The sequence below is a fragment of the Haemaphysalis longicornis genome, unplaced genomic scaffold (assembly GCF_048455015.1).
Source record: "Haemaphysalis longicornis isolate Haplotype H1 unplaced genomic scaffold, Haemaphysalis longicornis Haplotype H1 scaffold_1, whole genome shotgun sequence".
In the NCBI taxonomy this organism is placed as follows: Eukaryota; Metazoa; Arthropoda; class Arachnida; order Ixodida; family Ixodidae; genus Haemaphysalis; species Haemaphysalis longicornis.
The window spans coordinates 42,691,345-42,710,971 of NW_027526203.1; the positions used below are offsets into that span (position 1 = coordinate 42,691,345).

Sequence of the window (19,627 nt, forward strand, 5' to 3'; positions counted from 1 at the left end):
CACATAGTTGAACATCATATTCCTACATCCATCATTTATACAGATTCGCTGAGCGTCGTCCGTGCATTATCATCCGGAAAGTCATCAAAAAACCATGCCATTAATCTTGTCTTCAAAACAATTATGGTAGCTTATTCCTCAAACCTTGGGATGACTGTGTGTTGGGTGCCAGGCCACTCTGGCATTGGCGGTAATGAATTGGCGGATGGAATGGCCGCCAATGCTGCACTCCGAAACACAGTAGACATGGCAACACTACCTTACACAGACCTCAAGCCACACATTAGACAACAACTCCGTAAAACTTGGCAAGCAGACTGGAGCGAATAGACAGACAACAAACTACACGTAATAAAACCACACTTGGGACAATACACTACTGACTCACACAACAGGCACATTGAAGTTACCTTAGCTAGGTTACGGATAGGCCATACGCATGTAACGCACTCGCAACTGCTCACGGGATCTCCAAGACCCGTGTGTAGCAGGTGTGGGGAGGGCCTATCCGTGATACACATCCTCATTGCATCTAAGGCACTCAACACTACACGACGCAAACTCTTCAGAGAACTCTACAGACAACATATTCAACTACACCCGTCGTTGTTTCTGTGTGACAATGTCATGGTTTCTGTGAAACGCGTGTTTAAGTATTTGTCAGATGTCAAGTTTTTAAACCTCATTTCCTATCATGCATAATCAAATCTGGCCCTATACACCAGCCATCACCATTATCTTTATTGATCTTACTATGTGCAGTTTACGCGTTTTATAACTACCTTTTGTGGTAATCACTTCTTTTCATTAAATAACCTCTCTAGCGCTCTTTGCCCTCGTCGGCCTTGCGCCATGAAACACAAACCTTCATCATCGTCACTCGATGAATATGCGCCAACGCGTGCTCTCTTTCTAAATGTTTCCACTCCTCACCAATCAGGAATTTTTGATGGTTATCGTTTTTTGAGCTTAGTAATTTTATATGGTTCAAAAACTTCTTGGATGGGCTTTTGTCCTTCTTCCATATCTCTGCCTTCCCTTGCTCAATCTTCTGCTTGATGTTTCCTTGCACCATTTTCTGCACTTCTAGTTTTTTCCCACGGTAGATATCCCATTTCTGCTTCCCTACCTCCGGTTCCACACCAGTTCTTTTTGCTTCTCTATGTTCTCTCGACGCCTTTCCTCGCTGGTCAGTAGCCTCTTTTATTTTCTTATGCCACCAGCTTCTCGGCTTTCTCTTCCCTTTCCATAGGTTTCGTTGCTTTGCTTCATTCATCTTACCCTTTATGAACGCAATCATTTCTTTATAATCCCAATGTTTGTATGGGTATTTATTTATTTCATCTTCCGATCTATGAGCGAGGACCTTTAACTGTTCATTGTTCAAATTAGTTCCTCATATTGTACCTATTTCTAGATTTGTCCGGGTTGCGCCTCCAAAGTGCAAGCTAAGCCGCTTGTGGTCGCTTCCTAAGCTGTCTGTTCCATTTTCATCTATCCTCATTTCCCGCAGTTTTCCGTATACTGTCTCGGATACTAAACTATAGGGGCGTACGGCTGGGCCAGGTGGCGCGCCGGAGCGATACTAGCAGCGCTGCGCGCGGCGGAGAACCGCCCTAGATTGCCGTACGCGCACCGAGCTTCCGTGCGGCCGCTGCTGGTTTTGAATGGCGACTAACACGTTGGCATTCTACTGCGGCTTCCTTCCTCTCGAAAACTGTGAGCTATTTTTTAGGGAGGCGACCCTGAAGAAAGGAAAGCTACTCGTGAAACTTGTGTTTGCGGTGGAGGAGGTAATACAAGCAGACGAGCATCAGCTGAACGCCAAGTGCGTTTCACAAGTGCAAGACAACGTCGTCTACGATGTGCGTATGAAGGTAAACGCTCTTTCTCTTTTTTGTGTTCTTTCTAGCGCTCTTGTCGTATGTATTCGCGCTCAGAGGCTAAGTACACAAAGGTGGTGATACTAAATTGACTTTTCGCATGCAGATCTGCGCTCACACACGGTCCGTAGCCTCCGGGACGTGCTCTTGCAAGGCGGGAATAACCGGCCGTTGTAAGCATGCCGCGGCTGTGTGCGCCTACGTGAATGAGGCAACTGACGATACCTGCACAAGCAGACCCCAGCAGTGGGGAAAACCGTCGAAAAAACCCAAGTGGGACGTGAACAAGACCATCGCGGACCTGTTACCAGGTATTTTGATTAGGAATGCATTCGCTCGATTCCTCTTTTCACCGTGGTTTCGTGATTGATTGATTATGAGGTTTAACGCGCCGACGCTACACAGACGACGAGGCGTGCCGTAGTGCAGGGTTCCGGATTAATTTTGACCACCTGAGGATCTTTAACGTGTGCCGAAATCTCGAACACACGGGCGTTTTTGCTTTTCGCCTGCGTCATAAAAGCGGCCGCCGCGGCCGGGCTTGTGATTGCGCATCCGCTTCTGGCGAGCAGTCGGCTTCCAACGCGTTCGACAGCACGTCCACGGGTCAAATTTTTTGCAGCTGATCGATTCCGCTTTGCCCACCTGCGGTAAAAGCTGGGCGAGTATAAGTCAGTGCGAAATCTGGCTGATTCTACCCTTTATCTTACCTTTCGTGTCTCTCAACGCTTACCCGCCGCTTTTTGTAAACATCCGGAAACAGAGTCGGCAGGTAGGCTGGGTTGGCCTGGCTCTCGCTCTTTGCATTGTTCACGAAGTGCCTGCTGCATATTCGTGTGTTTTTTGGGGGGAGCCACGGGGAGCCATCAGAGCTATTAGAAAGTAAGGTAATTTAGTGCAGTTCAGCTACTGAATGACAGGAGAAAGGCAGAGAAATGATCACTCACTTTTTCCGCCGCACAGCCCTAATCCAGGCTTCTCGGCGGTCTGTCTCGTACCACTTGCCGGGAAACGAATAGAACTTGACGATGGGCTCTTTTCTCTTCGTGTTTGCGACGCTGTTGTGGCACCCAACTACACAACAATATTTAGAGCCCTGTCTTTTCCTCTTAGGCGCGCTAGTTTTCATCACGGCGAAGCAGCAAGCTGCGTACTCCAAGCGAATCTGCGGAAGAGCGCACCCCGTGTGCGGCAATGAAATGGGAGCAACGGCCGCCAGGGGAGGAAACGGCGCTGCATGCGCGCGGCGAAACTTGAGTCGTACGCCCCTATAGTCTTTGCTGGACTGTCTGTTACCGCTTTCCCACGTTATTTTCCCGTCACACTTGCTTTCCGTGTTTACTATTACAAGCCGGTTTTCCTGACAGATCTATCACTAGAGAACCGTTGTGGTCTGTGTATCCATGAAATCCTTCTTTATATGGGCATTCATATCTATAACTATGATTATTTCGCCCGAATCTTTGAACTCGTTTATATCTCTTCTGAAACAGTTAACCATTTTCCCATTTTCCTTCCTAGCACGACTTCCGGTCCACAGATACACCACTCCTAACCATGTTTTTTCCCCTCTATGGTGCCTCTAACCCATAGGTGCTCTTTACAGCTTTCATGCACTCTCTGCAAGTCGGTCCCTTGTTTAATGAGCGTGCCAACACCTCCCCCTTTCTTCTTTCCTGTGGTCCTGGTTCAACCTTCCCAGACATAATTGTCAATGACAGGTGGGGCTTCTACGTCTCGGAGGTGAGTCTCGGCTAAATCTTGTGCGTCACTGTTTTCTGCCTTACTTTTGGTGTCGCTGCCTGACTTGGCGGCAGCGAGACGACAGGAACGAGCACAGATTTCAGCGTGCATCTGTTTTTCGCCCTCCAGATAAGCCCGGGGCCCTATTCTCGACTGCACAAATTGCCGGTATTTCGCCCATGTTTTTTTGCGTAAGCACGACGTAAGCAATCAGTGATGTGCTGCACCTATAGTTATGACGACATGCAATGTAATTTGACGAGTCATTCATAAAGATCGCTACCAAGGTATCAAATATTGTGCAAGAAAGATATAAAAACACTTGGCATGTACTATAAAAATTAAGATGGTAGCTGAGGCTGACAAGAAAAACACATTTCTGGAGGTCAAATTTGGCGCCAACACCACAAGGCGATCGGGCAACGTTGATCCAAAAGCGAGCGAAAGGCGGATGTCGAGCTAAAGAACATCACACAATTTTTTTACCGTATCTATTTATTTCTTTCAATCGCTTTTATTAACATAGCTGGGCTCTCTGCTTCAATGCAAGCTTTGTTGCGTTATCACCTTCCCTGCCGCCACCGCCGCTACGCCATCGTCTGCTGCTATGTTACAAGTTTATGGCGTGATCACAGAAAAAGACGGCCGCGACCATCGCTTCTATGACACATAAGAGCAGCGAAGCGCTACGCTTGATAACCGCGGAGCGCACCGATGTCGCCGATTCACTCATTCGTCAAGCTCGACTGCAATCAGTGCTGTAATTGCTGTAATGAACTAAATAGTCACTTTTCATTGTTATTTTTCTCTTGAGTTGAGAACCCAATGCCATGCATTGGGTTCTCTTTGTTATGGAGAGGCTTGTACTGCCCTCTTATGTTGCGGTTACGCCAAACAAATAATTTTTATTTCATTGCCAAACATAAAAGCAAAATACTGCGTGTTATTTGTATGTTCCATGATCGTTGACGTGGAAGCAGTTGAAACTATAATTTGTTTCGGTAGAAAACATGCTTTAAACGCGCATGCGAAACTGCGCCTGCTGCAAATTGCCGCACATTTCGCGGCGCCGTAAGCCGCGGCAATATTGTGCCCTATTTTGCTTGTATTTTGCGACAAAAACAGGGGCCATTTTCAAGCTGTTACGTAGCATTACGTCACTGTTACGCAGGCTGAAGTTGCCAATGCATGACGTAATCGTTCCCGCCAACTGTTTAAATTACGTCACGCCTTCTCAGCTAATCACAGAGGGGGTGTGTATTACAAGCAGTATTGTTGTTGAATAGCAAAGACAGGCTTACGTTGTCATGTCCGCTGCATTTAGTCTGGTTTTTCATTGCCGGCCAATAATTATGCGCCTTTAGTAACGAGAAATAAGGCAAACTTTAGAACTGGTGTCCGTAGACGACATGAAACGTCAAAATGACGACAGCACACACAACCGCTTTGTCAACCGGAAGCACGTGACCAAAATTGAAAGCCAATCAGAAAAGACTTCCGGAAAATTGCCTGAATTGCCGGCAATTTGTGCAGTCGAGAATAGGGCCCCCGGAAAGGAATCCAGCTGCGGACCAGTGTGGCCTGCAACTGTGTAGGAACTGCCAACGTGCTACCGTCGGTGCCTTGGCGGGTTGGGCGTGCGCCTTCTGGCAACGCTACTGCGTTTGCGCCGGGTGCCACCGGAGGCTACAAAAGCCGTAGTTGTCGTTCGAAGCGGTCTCTTGGCGGCAGCGAGACGACAGGAAGGAGCACATATTTCAGCGTGCATCTGTTTTTCGCCCTCCAGGTTGGTTTATTTCCACAAGTTAAAGCCTGTTGCTTCTATTGCTTGTCCTGTCGTACTCAATGCTGCCAATACCTTGTATTGTGTTTTGCTGGTGCTGTATGCGAAACCCCATGGATCTATGTCTCGAGCATTTAAGAGAGGAGTACCGGAAGGAAATGAAAGAGTTTAAGAGTAAGCTGGAACGGGACGTACGGAAGGAACTTCGCGACTTCGAGAAAAGCCTTGAGGACTTCAACGCGAGGTTTGAAGAGGTAATGGCAAAGATTGTAGCCCTAGAAATGGAAAACCAAGAGTTAAAGAAGTCCAGCGAGGCTCTGATGTCTGAATGCACCAAAATGAAAAGGAACTAGAGGAGCAGGAGCTCAGGATTACACCTAATGAGCAGTATTTCCGTAACTGTAATGTAGGAATCAAGGGAGTGAAGGAAAACGAAGATGAAGACCTTGTACTAACTGTGTGCCAAATTGGCACATCGCTTGAGCAGAACGTCAAACCGGACGACATTGAAATTGTTCACAGAGCGAAAACTTGCGACGAACAGGCGCCTGCAAATATTGTCGTTCGGTTTAAGAGCCGCAGCAAGTGTGACGCCCTTCTTGAAAAGGTGAAAAAGACTATGCTTACAATGAAAGATCTCGGTGACTCGGCGAACACTCCCATTTATGTGAATGAACATCTGTGCCCAGCGCTGAAGCGCCTTCTGGACATGGCCATTGAACAGAAGAGAGCGTCTAACTGAAAGTTCGTGTGGGTCAAGCATGGGCATATTCTCGCCCGCAAAGATGAACATAAAGACTCCCGAGTTATTCGAGTGAAATGCGCACGGGACATTCGATCCGATGCAGTAAACAGAATTTTCACCTCGGAAAATATTAAAGGATTCACATGCTTTCACTTGAATATACGGCCGTTACGAAACAAAGATCAGTTAGGTATTCTGTTAAGGGGTTTCAATTTTAAGTTTGACTTAATATTCCTAACTGAGACTTGGCTTACCTCAAAATGTGACATTCCGAAACATGAAAATTACTGTAGCTTTTCAAAGAGTAGAGATAACAGGAAGGGTGGAGGATTGCTTATGTACGTGAAAGATATTAAGTGTGATTTGATGGAAACCTTTTCGGTAATATCGAATGATGTTGAGAGTCTTGTAGCCCGCTCCGATAATAATATGTTCGCTGTTATGTACGGCCCGCAAGATGGGAATTTACTAAACTTTTTTGTTTACATTGAAGATCTGTTTATGTATGTAAATCAAAACAAACTGACAGTTATTCTCGGCGGAGATTTTAACATTAACATGTTGGAAACATCCACTCCGCGTAACACTTTCCAGATGCTTTTAGATTCCAATAGTTTGTTTGCACTGTGTAATTAAAACAGCAACGCGCATTACATTGGACACGACCACATTACTCGTTTTATTCATTACCAATTTAGCCCCGAATGATAGTATAGGTGGTGTTATCGCCTCCCATATTAGCGATCACGTGCCTATATTCCTACTTACTAGGTCCTCTCACCAGAGGATTGGAGTACAACTACCTGATAATTGAAAAATTCAAAACATCAATCAAATAACACTTGAAACATTCCGCTCAAAGCTAAAAAACATTAATTGGGACAGTATATAACGCGCGGATACACCTGATCAAGCGTACGGCAAATTCTTATGCCTGTTTAAAGAAGCCTACCATGAGTCTTTTAATTACTATTACAAAAACGAGTCGATCGCGAAAACCTTGGATTTCGAACTTTTGCCTTAAGCTGATAAAAGAAACAACAAACTCTTTAAAAAGTTCTTGTCCACAAGGAGTCCTCTTGACTGTGAATTATTTTACAACACAGAAACAAGACTAATACCTTCCTTCGCAATGCGAAAAGGGAATATCTGTTTAATTTTTCTCACATGGAATGCAATCCAAATGCAGGTGTAGTATGGAAAAAGATAAATGAATTATTGAATTCTTCTCCTGTGGCTCACAATGTAGTTGAGATAACTGTAAATGATATTCTCCTGAAGGGAAGTGAATTAGCAGAAGTTTTCAATAATTTTTTTGTTAACCTTGTGAACACTTCGCATCATCCAGATGGTGTTAATCTAATTCATAGTAATAAAAATAGTATTTACTTGAAACCTACGAGTGAAAATGAAGTTATAACGACCTTTAACCTACTTAAGAATAGTAACGTCTGTGATGTGGACGACATGCAATTAAAACCCGTTAAGTACACACTCGATATAATTGCAGCACCACTAGCCCATATTTACAACCTAGCCATTACTACTCGCAACTTTCCTAAAATGATGCAGCTCTCTAATGTTATTGTCCTTCACTAAGGTGGTGATCAAAACAATTTTTTTAACTATCCCCCTATTTACATTCTTCCTGTGTCCTCAAAAGCGTTAGAAAAAATTATACATGGTAGAATCGAAAACTTCGCCTCTAAATTCAATCTAATAACTATTGCTCAGTACGGCTTCCGTAAAGGCAGATCAGGAGAACTGGCATTATTAAACCAAAAAGAAATACTTTTAGGCGCTTTTGAAGAAAAGCAATTTATAGCTGGTGTATACCTAGATTTTTCAAAGGCATTAGATCGCCGGAATCACATAACGTTGTTAAAAAAACTAGAGCTGTATGGAATACGGGGTATACCCCTTCAGCTTCTCAGCACCTACCTAAGCTTTCGTAAACAAGCCGTAGTGATAGGTGATTCCCTCTCTTCGTTCAAAAGTGTGAATGCTGGTGTTCCACAAGGAAGCATTATAGGCCCCCTCCTGTTTAACTTCTACATCAATGACATAATTACGATTAGTGCGAAACCAACATTTGTTATATATGCGGATGACACGACAATACTGTTCCTAAATTCTAGCACAACGACACTTCACCAGGAAATAAACGATTGTCTTTACAAATTGCACTCTTGGAGCAAGTTAAATTCATTGGAGATAAATGTTAACAAAACGAAGGCAATTCTATTTGCGACCAAACAATCATGCGCTGTGTTAGAAGGAAGTCTTCTTCTCGGTGACAACATTGTAGAAGTAGTTGACTCCGTTAAAGCTCTTGGTGTCCATTTTATTGAAAAGATGTCATGGGATCTCCATATCAATCAGGTTATTTCCCGTATTGCAAGGTCTGTTGGCACTTTATCAAAATTTGGTTTCTTTTTACCGCATCGGATCAAACTAAAAATTTACAATGCCCTTTTCCTCTCTCATATTAATTACTGTGTCCTTGTTTGGGGGAAAACCACGATAACGAACTTAATTCGCCTACTCGCACTCCAAAAGAAAGTTCTTCGACATATAGCCAATGTAGATTACCACGCGCACACTAAACCGCTTTTCCATCGTTTTAATTTAGTTTATACTCGCAATATTTACTCATGTCATCTAGCGATGAGTAAAAACAAAGCATTAATAACCCTGAAAATTTATTAGTGCCCCTTGCAGATCTGACAAACCGGATGCTCATATACAAAACCCGTAACATAGAACCTTGCGCAATACTTTTTCGAGAACTTCCTATGGGGAACAAAAGCTTTGCTGTTCTCTCCCTACGCGAATAAATCACCTGCACAAACAGACAATAATAATAAAAAATACTAGTAGAGCAAAACTGCGCACATGTTTTGTACACGCTGAATGATATCTTCAGAGAAATTTTGAATTTATTCATATATTGATGACATGTTTTCTACTCATTTGTATGGCGGTGTTATCGTGAATAAGTTACCATTCTGCTCTGTGAAATGGATTCTGCTGTTGTGCCTGCTGTCTTGCTCTGTGCACTTGATTCTGCTGTATGTATTCTTTTTCATTTTTTATGTATGTAACATGATTGAACATGTATAACATGTTAAACATGCCTCCTTGTAAAGGGGGGCCCGAACCCTTGTCAACTGGACCAGTCTCCACTTATTGTTTGGGCTTCCTTCCAAATGATCGTTGGAAAAATAAAGATCATTTGATGTGATTTGGTTTGATTTGATAAATTCGCGACAAGGCGCACTTTCACATAAGTTTTGATTTCATTTTAAAGTTTTGTTTTCGCATACATTTCGGAAGGTAAAAGTTAGGCTATGTACAGACTACCGACGCATAAGCCGTATCGTGATCTATGGATGTAAAAAACAGAGTGTCACGCAGTTCGATTGGCTGAGACTTAAAATGACGTCATTATTTAAAGTTATTACGAAAGTTGCTTAGGCCGGACTCTGACTGTTGTCGCAACTTTAGCAAGAACTTTAAAGAACGACGTCATGTCACGCCTCAGCCAACCGTACTGCGTGACACGCCGTTTTTTACTGCAAAGCAGTATATGTCTAACCCCCCCCCCCCCCCCCCCCAGTTTTCATTCCGGTGTCATCGATTTACTCGGCGCGGATCCGGGGCTCCTCCCCACCACCGCGGACACCTTTTTCACAACTATTTTCCCCCTCGCCGCCACCGATACCCCTTTGGCAAGTTGCGCAGTCGACAGCTAATGGCGGAATGCGGTTATGAGATGATTGCGAAAAACAAACAGAAGCACAGACAGGCATAAAAACGCACTGACGATTACTGCAAATGAAATGTAGGCGAAGCACGAGCTGCAGTTTTCCCGTTCACAGCGCATTTCTGCGGCGTCTCAGGAAGTGTTCGCGTGATCAGTGAGCGTACGGCGACGTGCGATACTCTGACTGCAAGTTTCGGTTACCTCCTGGTATTCACCGAAACCACGCCACGCTGTTTCACTGACTATGGCTTGGCGTAGCCTTTACCCGTCGCTACAAGCACCTCATTGGCAGTGCCGGATTAGGAAACTTTGGGGCCCGGGACTACTGCATCCTTGGGGCCCTAATGATGATGATGATGATGATGACAATTATTATTATTATTATTATTATTATTATTATTATTATTATTATTATTATTATTATTATTATTATTATTATTATTATTATTGCCAGCGAAAAGTTTTGCCAGATACTGCGAAAGTTTTGCCAGATACTGACGCCTTCTACTCCAACAGATTATTCCCGCTGGCTTCGCTGTCCGATCGAGCTCCTGCTTATCACGCTGACCGGGTGACCTGCTGACGCCTGCAACACTTCGGGGCTTCTTCGCTGGCGATTTTTCGTGACTGCTCCTCGGCGGACCATACCTTTCTGCTCCGTTTGGCGGCACTTCGGCGCAGCGGTTGGAAACCTGGACCATGTGACCGGCGTTAAAAGGGGGCGGATTTCTTCGGTGCCTCGCAGTCGGCGGCGAAAGTTTTGCCAGATACTGACGCCTTCTACTCCAACAGGTACTCACTGTTCTTTGTTAACTTGGCATCTTTCTGCTTGATGTTTGCCGCTGACTGCACTGGTATTGCATAACTGTGAAGTTGTCTTTCACAATGACAGAACCTGCCAGTTGTATTGTGTGTCAAGTGCCGGTGCCGGGTGATGGCAGATTTATGAAGTGTTCCGAATGTGGCCACTGTTATCATATCGGTCAAACCTGCTCCGGCATTGCTGCTAACACTTTTACAACCATGGGACAAGCAAAAAGGGATGCGTGGGTGTGCAAGACTTGCCGCACCAGTAAGAAGCGTCAGGGGGCGGCCTCTCAGTCTGACATTTCTCAGGTTGACGAGTGTCCTGTCCCTGAGGCTGACTTGCTTACCGAACTTCGCGAGATTAGAAAGAGTCTGCAGTCCCTACCAGCGCTGCATGACAAAGTAGATTCTCTGCTCTCTCTCAAAGCGGAACTCGCAGGGTTGTCTGGGCACGTTCAGGAACTGCAGGAGTCGGTGGATTTTACGTCGAAGCAGTATGATACTGTACTAGGTCAAGCAAAAGCTAACCAGCTGAAAATTTCGAAAGGCGAAAAAGAACTGAATGGTTTGAAAAAGACTGTGTTCGAGCAAGCCATTCACATTCAGCGACTGCAAGAAGAGGTCAATGACAGCGAACAGTATAACCGCAGAGCAAACCTTGAGATTCATGGACTGCCGCTTGAACCAGATGAAGATTTGCGAGAAAAAATTTCAGAACTAGCAGTCGCACTAAAGCTACAAAGCTTCTCCACCACTGACGTGGTGGCAGTTCACAGACTTTCTGCTAAGCGTGAAACGACTCCAGTAGTTCTGGTGCAGTTCGCGTCAGTTTCGATCAAGGAGACTTGGTTTGCCTCACGTGGTAAACTGCGACCGTTGCACCAGTCGGGGGCGTTGCCAAAACTGTTCTTTAACGAAAATTTGACTAAGTTCAACCGCGATCTCTACTGGCGCACTAGAACGGCAGCAAAAGACAAAGGCTATCTTTTTTCTTGGACGAAAGCAGGCAAAATCTACGCGAAAAAAAAATGAAGACTCTCCCCTCATCCGAGTAAGCAAACTGTCCGACATTACTAAGATACAATAAATTACATGGCTCCTGTTTCGCAAGAGTTTGCGAATTTCAGCTCTTTTAGAGATGACTTGGGTAACAGTAATTTCGGACGGGATCTTACCATCGTGAACATTAATATCCGTAGTCTGCGCAAATATTGGGATGAATTCAAATGTATCGCTGAAGCTGCCACTGGATACGTCGATGTGTTCGTTATCACAGAAATAAACATTCCAGAGTCTTCAATTCATTTGTTCACCTTGCCGAATTACCAATCTTGCGTTGTAACACGACCAAACCGCCGTGGCGGGGGTATTGCTATTTTTGTCCGCGACCATTTTGAGGTATCGTACATTGATGCTACTTTCACGCACGCGGAATCCGTTACTATTAAAGTGGCATATGGTGTTGTTTCTTTGGTACTTTTCGCAATTTACCGTCCTCCTTCATACAGCGTCGCAAGGTTTTTGCTTGAATTAGAAGAAAATTTTAAGAGTTTCGGTACAGCGGATCAGTTATGTTTGGTCGGTGACCTAAACATAAATATACTGCGTCCTGACCAGCATATTGTTGCTGATTATCTATCGTTGCGGTCTTCCCACGGTCTTGAGAGCACTATTAATGTTCCCACACGTGAAGAAGTGGTTTGCAATAAGCTAGTAGCATCATGCTTGGACCATATCTTTATCAGGGCCGAAAGCTTTTCTCTTGCTTCCTACGTCATCACTAAGAAGTTGGCTGACCATTATTTTGTGGCGTGCCGCATTTCAGCGAACCAGAGTTTAACTATGGGGCGTAAACAGGAAGGTATTGATGATTCTAAAATTCGTTTTTCTTTTGTCAACAAAAAACAGTTTGATGGTCTGGTGTCTGGTTTCGATTGGTCAACCTTAATGTTGAACGGCTCCCCAGGTACCGCATACGAACATTTATGTCAGAAGTTGAAGGAATTTGAGCACTCCAGCACGGTTTTTGTGTCGAAAAAACGCCGTAAGGATTGCTGTTGGATAGATTCCGAGATAATTCAGGCTATCTCGTACAGAGATTGGTTGTGGAAGCGTGTGAAACGTTCACCTGAAGACCATGCCTTACGTTTACACCATAAAACTGTGCGTAACAGAGTCGTCGCCCTTTTACGGGCAGCCAAGCGCCGATATTTTTTCAATCAATTCAATCAACACTCAAAGAATCCCAGAAAGACGTGGTCTCTTGTGAACAGTTTACGCGTCAAGGAACGTAGTAACTATTCAGTTTTTCAATCCTTCCGTGAAGATCCGGTAGAGGTCGCAGATGCGTTCAATCGTGCTTTTAGAAACGTTCCTCAATGTTCCGCTCTTGTTCACTGGCCTTGCACGCTTAAGGAATCTTTGCCTTCGTCAGCATTTTTGCCGCGGTTATCAAAGCCTGACCTGAAATCTATCGTCTTCAGCTTTCGTTCGAATAAACCTGCCGGTTGCGATGGAATGTCGATTGATACGATTCGTAGGAATTTTGAGGCTCTATCGGGGGTTGTCCTTTTCATACTAAATGGTTTTATCGATGGTTCAGACATTCCTTCACCTTTAAAAACCGCCATTGTCCGGCCTCTTTACAAAGCCGGGCCCAAAAATATTGTTAATTCATATAGGCCCATATCCATACTGCCAATCCTTTCCCAAATATTACAAAAATTCTTATTGATGACGATGTCTTCCTTCCTTGAAAAATTTTCGGTCATTTCGCCTAGGCAGTTTGGTTTTGTAGCTGGTCGAGGAACCATGACACTGCTGGAAGAATTTGCAGACGAATTATACTCCGCCTTTGACTCTAATCTTTTTGCATGTTTTATTTTTAGATGTAGCTAAAGCGTTCGACTCTGTTTGCCACAAAATATTGTTACAAAAACTACAACTATTAGGTTTCCGGGGGCCATTTTATGATCTTTTGAATCAATATCTTAGTGGTCAGTATCAGGTCGTAACTACAGATAACAACCTAGAATTTAGCAGTCCTCTTCCTTTACTAACTGGTGTGCCACAGGGATCAATTTTATCGCCTCTGCTTTTCAATATCTACATGAATGATTTTCCGTCCGTAATTTATAAATGCAAGGTGTTCCAGTACGCCGATGACACCGTACTACTTGCTAAACATCTTAATTATGGAACAGCTATAAGATTTCTACAAAGTGACATAAGTAATGCTGTAGGTTGGTTTTCACAAAATGGAATTACTATAAATGCCAATAAAACTAAATTGATCTGCTTCCGGAACCCTTTAAAAACTACTTTGATTAATATTCCTGTGTACTTGCATTGTCATACTCACCCTTGCAATTGTAACCCTGTTGAATACGTTGAATATGTAAAGTACCTGGGAATTCTTTTTGACTGTGCATTATCATGGCAACATCATTTAGCATTTGTTTGTGACAAACTTCGTAAAGTGGCTTGTGTGCTGTTTAATATGAAAACTTTTGTACCCATGCATATAAAAAAAAGTGTAGCTCATGCACTCGCATACAGTGTGTTAAGGTATGGGATCACTGTTTTCGCTAGCTGTTCCTCACGGTGGAAAACGCGAGTTGATGCTATACTAAAAAACATACTAAAATCTATAGCCTACGGTTCTCCCATGTATAACTCTACCGACATTTTCAAACATTTGTGTTTGCCCTCATTTGATGCTCTCTTCATTCGGATGGTCGTTACTAATCATTTTTGGGTTTCTGATTTTAAGGTTGAACATAAGTCTGTTCGAGTTGTACGAAATCACCCTCGTTTTGTTGTCCCTCGTTCTCGTACTCGATACGGTATGGCACAAAGATGTGTATATGTCCCAAAAATGTTTAATGAATTGCCAGATTATATTTTTGATGCATCCTCTAAAATGAAACTTAAGAAAGCGTTGAATGGGTATGCTGTATAATCTACTTAAAAATTTTGATGTCATAATTCAACCTGTCAAGTGTTTTTCGTGTATACATGCTTATGTTTATCTGATGCGTTCCTTCTGAGTTTTCGGCGACTAGATGTACCACTTTGCCTTTCATTTGTTTCGCTTCGTCGACTTGCCGGGCCCAGTCCCTCAAGCCAAATCGGCTTTGACGGGCCCGCTACTCTGTATTGTCACAACCAAGGGCAATAAAGTATTATTATTATTATTATTATTATTATTATTATTATTGCGCAGACCTGCTTAACTGTTTAGAGTTTAGTGTTCCACAGAGGCCCACCAGGTCGCATCGCCCTTTCTTGACCGCTGCGCGCAACTCCAATCATTCTCCTGTGCGCAGAATACAGAATTGCTACAACCGCTTCTCTGAACGCCTTGACATCTTTCAAAGCTCCTTTACAATTTACCGTACTGCTTTGTTGAACACAGTATGTTAAACATCTATGATATCTCTGTCGTTCGTTTTTCTTTTTTTTATTGCTGAAATTTGGTTTCTCTGTGGTTCTGTTTAACCACTATAGTTGCCTGTTTTTGAAACTGTTTACTTATCATGGTTGTCTTATCATTTGTCTCTATACTTTGTCATTGTTCTTGTCGTCTTACTGTTAAACTTTGTTCTCTGCTTGTTGTGTATTCATTACAATAAGCTGAGCCACAAAGGCATCTTCTTTTTCTTTTTTACCTGTACCCAGGCTCCGCCTGTGCTTTATTTCTGTAATTTTCGCTACTTCAATTTGTGTGTGTTGTCGCTTGTTTATTTCTTTCAATATGTTTCTTGTATTTTGTTTTCATGTAACTATCCGTGCGCCAGCACCCAGGCCTCTGGCTGTTCCTGGGCACGTAAATAAACATGATTGATTGATTGATTGATTGATTGATTATTATTATTAATATTATTATTATTATTATTATTATTATTATTATTATAACTGAAAATGATCAGTAAGTACGAGAGTTTCGACATATACTATCAAAACACTCGAGGTCTACGAACTAAGTCCTCTGAATTTATTAGAAATATTGTATGCTCTAAATTTTCTGCTGTTGTCATTACTGAAACCTGGCTTTCCGATGATATCTCGTCTTCCGACTATTTCCCTTCTAACTATCAAATCTTTAGAAGCGACAGAAAATTAACTGGACCTAAACAAAAAGGTGGCGGGGTTCTCGTTGCCGTTGATCATTCAGTGCAGTGCATGCGGCGTGCTGACCTCGAGACCCTAGACGAATCAGTCTGGCTTGAGGTAGGCCTCACGAAGGGCGAGAAGCTACTCATCGGTGCATTCTATATATCCCCGGATGTATTACCTTCTGAATTTAATCGAACACTCACATCCATAGAAAATGTCTCAAATGCACACTCCAACCATAAGCTCATCATACTTGGAGACTTCAACACCCCAGGTATTCGCTGGAACAGTCTTTCCTTTGAGCACAAAAACCATTATGCAGCGCAGAAATGCAGCATGCTATTAGATTTTCAGTCGTTCACCTCCATGCAGCAGTTTTGCCGCATAGAAAACTCTTGTGGTAATGTTCTAGATGTGTGCTTCTCAAACTTAAAAAACGTACAAGTGTGTGCCTCCGAAATATCCCTTGTGCACCCCGACAAGTTTCACCCCCCTCTTATTGTCTCTGTCTCGGTCGCGACCCAGCATCGCTCTGGCGGTGTTGACAATTGTTCAGTCCCGCGATATGCTTTCAAGCGTGGAGATTATGCTGGGCTGTATCACTTTTATTCATCTGCTGAATGGTCTAGTGTTTTGGATTTCAATGATGTTGACGAACAGGTTCGACGTTTTACCGAAATAGTCAGAAGTGGCATGGAAAAGTATATCCCTTGTTATAAGCCTGTTCCTTCCAAATTTCCCCACTGGTTTTCTAAAGAACTTCGAAGTTCGCTTAAACTTAAGGATAGCGCCCACAAAAAGGCCAAGCGTTCTGGGCTCGACAAGTGGAAAGCGGAGTTTAGTCGGTATCGCTCACTTTGTAAAATCCTCTACCGGCGTGACCACCAGCTCTATATAGAATCGTTAGAGGCTGCTGCGTCTCAGAAACCGGCTGAATTCTGGGGGTATGTACGCGGCCGTTCTAAGGCGTCTAAAGAACATGTTAGCCTGCTTAATTCTGATGGTGAAGAGGTTGAGGATGTTGCCACCAGTTTTGCTCAGTACTTTCATTCTGTCTTTCAACTGCCAGATGGCAACGACGAACGCCTATCGTTTAATAACTCTAATTTTAACACACTTAGGTTCGATGAAAAAATTGTCAATGATAGCCTTCAACAGATGAAACCATCATTTTCCTGTGGTGCAGATGGAATTCCAGCAGCCCTCATGAAGGCTTACGGGAACATTTTTGTGCCTGTCTTAACTTCCATTTATAATAACTGCTTACTTTTAGGTAAATTTCCTCGTGCATGGAAGATCGCTCGAATTTTTCCAATATTTAAGTCTGGTGATAAGTCAGCCGTTTCTAACTATCGCCCGATCTCACTCCTTTGTGTCGCCTCAAAACTCTTTGAGTCAGCTCTGCACAAAGTTCTTGCTGCCTGCGTCAAGAACGTTGTGCTACCAAATCAGCACGGCTTTTTCTCGGGTCGATCGACGGTCACAAATCTTGCAAGCTTTATGACACAGGCTTCGGCTGCAGTTTGTGAAAACGGCCAGTTGGACGTTATTTATTTTGACCTCAGTAAGGCGTTTGATGTGGTGAACCATCAGTTATTAATTAACAAGCTTGCTAAGTCCGGTGTAGACGCAAGCCTTGTTGCCTTGTTGTCCAACTATCTCCTTGACCGGGCCTTTTATGTAGATGTTAACTACAAAAAGTCTAGTGTTTACCCTGCAACAAGTGGTGTACCCCAGGTTTCCGTGCTGGGTCCATTATTGTTTTCTGTCTTTATCAATGATGTTTCAACAGTGTTAACAAACTCTTCTTTTCTTCTCTATGCTGATGATGTCAAACTATTTAGGCACATTAGCGGTGTTCAGGACTGCTGTGCCTTGCAGAGGGATGTGTCGGAATTATCGGTCTGGTACAGGAAAAACTGCCTAATTTTAAACCCCACTAAAACAAAGGTTGTCACCTACAGCCGGAAAACCCACCGTCTGCTGTTTTCCTACAGTATTGAGGGAGCTCCTCTGCAAAGGGTTGAGGAGATTAGGGACCTAGGGGTGCTTTTCGACAGTACCCTCTCTTTTTCTCCTCATATTAGGCTCATCACCCGGCGAGCACTCCGAAGCCTTGGAAATGTGTGTCGGATTACAAAGGAATTCTCTTCTCCAGATCCATTTCTAATGCTATACAATGCAATATGTATACCACAGTTAGAATATGCTTCTGTTGCCTGGAACGGCATCTCCAAATCTAGTAGTGAATTAATAGAACGTGTGCAGAAGAAGTTTTTATCCATATTTAAGCACCGTCATCACAATCACAGTTTTCATCCTGATTCGGACTTATCCATAGTCCCTTCCATCCCTTCCTTGAACTGCAGACGTATGCGTGCAGACCTTACATTTCTTCACAAAATTGTTCATGGTGACCTTTCTTGCGCAGACCTGCTTAACTGTTTAGAGTTTAGTGTACCACAAAGGCCCACCAGGTCGCATCGCCCGTTCTTGACGGCTGCACGCAACTCCAATCATTCTCCTGTGCGCAGAATACAGAATTGTTACAACCGCTTCTTTGAACGCCTTGACATCTTTCAGAAATCCCTTACAGTTTACCGTACAACGCTGTTGAATACAGTATGTTAAACACCTATGATATGTCTGTCGTTCTTTTTTTCTGGAATTTGATTTCTCTGCGGTTGTGTCTATCCAACTGATAGTTGCCTATTTTTGAAACTGTTTACTGTCATTTGTTCGTTTTTTCATTTGTCTCTACACTCTTGCCGTTTTTTTTGTTGTATTACTGTCAAACTTTGTTGCTCTGCCTGTCGTGTGGCCTTTACGACGGGCAGAGCAACATAGGCATCTTCTTTTTTTATTTTTTTACCTGTACCCAGGCTCCGCCTGTGTTGTATTTCTGTCATTTTCACTACTTGAATTTGTGTGTGTCTTGTCGCTTGTTTGTTTCTTGCTATATGTTTCTTGTATTTTGTTTTCATGTAACTACCCGTGCGCCAGCACTCAGGCCTCTGGCTGTTCCTGGGCACGTAAATAAACACGATTGATTGATTGATTGATTGATTATTATTATTATTATTATTATTATTATTATTATTATTATTATTATTATTATTCCACTGATGTCGCACACGATGAAAAAAACTAACAATAGGGTGGACATTTACTATCAAAATGCGCGCGGCCTTTGCACTAAAGCGTCCGAATTTTTTGCTAATGTACTTTCCACAAATTTTCCAATTATTATAGTTTCTGAATCCTGGCTCTGTAGCGACATTAGCTCTAATGATTATTTCCCTCCAAATTACCAAGTTTTCCGCAAAGATAGGAATTTTACTGGGCTAAACAAAAGGGAGGGGGCGTATTAGTTGCGGTCGATTGTGGTCTTCAGTGTAAGAGGCGTCAAGACCTTGAGGGCGACAATGAGTGTGTCTGGCTGGACATCCGACTGACTGGGGGCGAGAGGCTCTTAATAGGGGCGTTTTATATTCCCCCCGATGTTCCTATTTCTTCGTTCAATGAGCTACTTACTTCTGTAGAAGAAGTTTGCGCTTCACACCAAAATCACCAGTTTATCATTCTAGGGGATTTCAATGCACCTGGTGTACACTGGGACAGTCTAACTAACCAGCATTACAATTATTACGTGCAGCAAAAATCTCGCATTGTTTTAGACTTCCTAGATTTCACATCCATGGCACAACTGAATAACATCAAAAACTGCTCCGAAAATATCTTAGACCTCTGCTTCTCAAACATACAGAACGCGCGAGTATCAA

At 43.3% G+C, this 19,627-nt stretch overlaps 1 long non-coding RNA gene across 1 annotated transcript; it reads right to left on the reverse strand.

The window, feature by feature from the left end:
• Positions 1-2,489: 2,489 nt before the first annotated feature.
• On the reverse strand, positions 2,490-3,070 carry LOC144163800 (uncharacterized). Its single transcript, XR_013320971.1, has 3 exons — positions 2,831-3,070; positions 2,594-2,755; positions 2,490-2,528 (listed from the first exon to the last, which is right to left on the reverse strand). It is a non-coding gene; the product is annotated as an uncharacterized LOC144163800 (long non-coding RNA).
• Between the last annotated feature and the right edge of the window lie 16,557 nt (positions 3,071-19,627).